Genomic DNA, 980 nt, shown 5'->3' with positions numbered 1-980 from the left:
AGTCCCTGCGAATTTTTCTAAGGAGTCAAGTTCCTGTATTTCTATGAGATTCAGATTCCATCCTTTGGCATACTTGCATCTTACCAAGGGAAAGATACCAGATACCTAAGGTATCTGGTATTTCCAGTTCCGCATCAACAAAGTGGACTAACGTGATATCATATGGTTTGGTGAGTCATTAAATATCTTCATGTAGCAAATGGCTAGAGTTGACATCCTTGAGACAGATTTGTTAAAGCTATCTCTGTCTCTGTCAGGTAAAGCAAGCAACTATTAGTGGAATTCACAAACCAAAATGGATAAAAATGCAGTGGTTAGTTAGGTCAACAGTTACATATCAAATGCTAGAGCCTGTATAAACTTGCTGCAACAAAGCGACCATTTCAGGAAGAGCAGCTACAATTAAGATCACCTCATGATTAAGTTTTCTTGTAGAACCCACCGTCATTCTCCAAGATCCATCAATCTTTCCCACTGGTCAACTGGAAAGTATACTGTACATTTGGAGATATGACAGGAATTACCACATTTGTATCTTTCTGCCCTTTGATGGGTACACTAAACTCTCCAATTACCCCAAAGATATATCGCATTTTTTTTATTATTTTGATAGGGAGGGAATACTCCAATGGCTTCCCCTTGGCCCTTCTACTACAGGAACACTTACTCCTCAGGGCAGGAAGCTAATGTTCATATTCTGCAAAGGATGCCCATCCCACCTACACTTAGGAACTGAGGAAATAAACCATGGGATAGCGGGAGAAAGAGAAGGGATCAGTATTCCAGGGAGCTTACAGTTAAGGAGGATCCAAACTCCATTTATCATGTTTCCCAGAAGCCCATAAATGGGCCATAATATTCTGAATTCTTCCTAAGTTAGTGCTAACCTGGATGAAGTATTCACTGATCAAAGCTTTGAATATTTCTTTTTTTTTTTTTTTTTTTTAAAAGATGACCGGTAAGGGGATCTTAACCCTTGA

This window comes from Galeopterus variegatus, unplaced genomic scaffold (genome assembly GCF_000696425.1).
Source record: "Galeopterus variegatus unplaced genomic scaffold, G_variegatus-3.0.2 Scaffold4619, whole genome shotgun sequence".
In the NCBI taxonomy this organism is placed as follows: Eukaryota; Metazoa; Chordata; class Mammalia; order Dermoptera; family Cynocephalidae; genus Galeopterus; species Galeopterus variegatus.
This window is presented reverse-complemented; position numbering follows the sequence as displayed.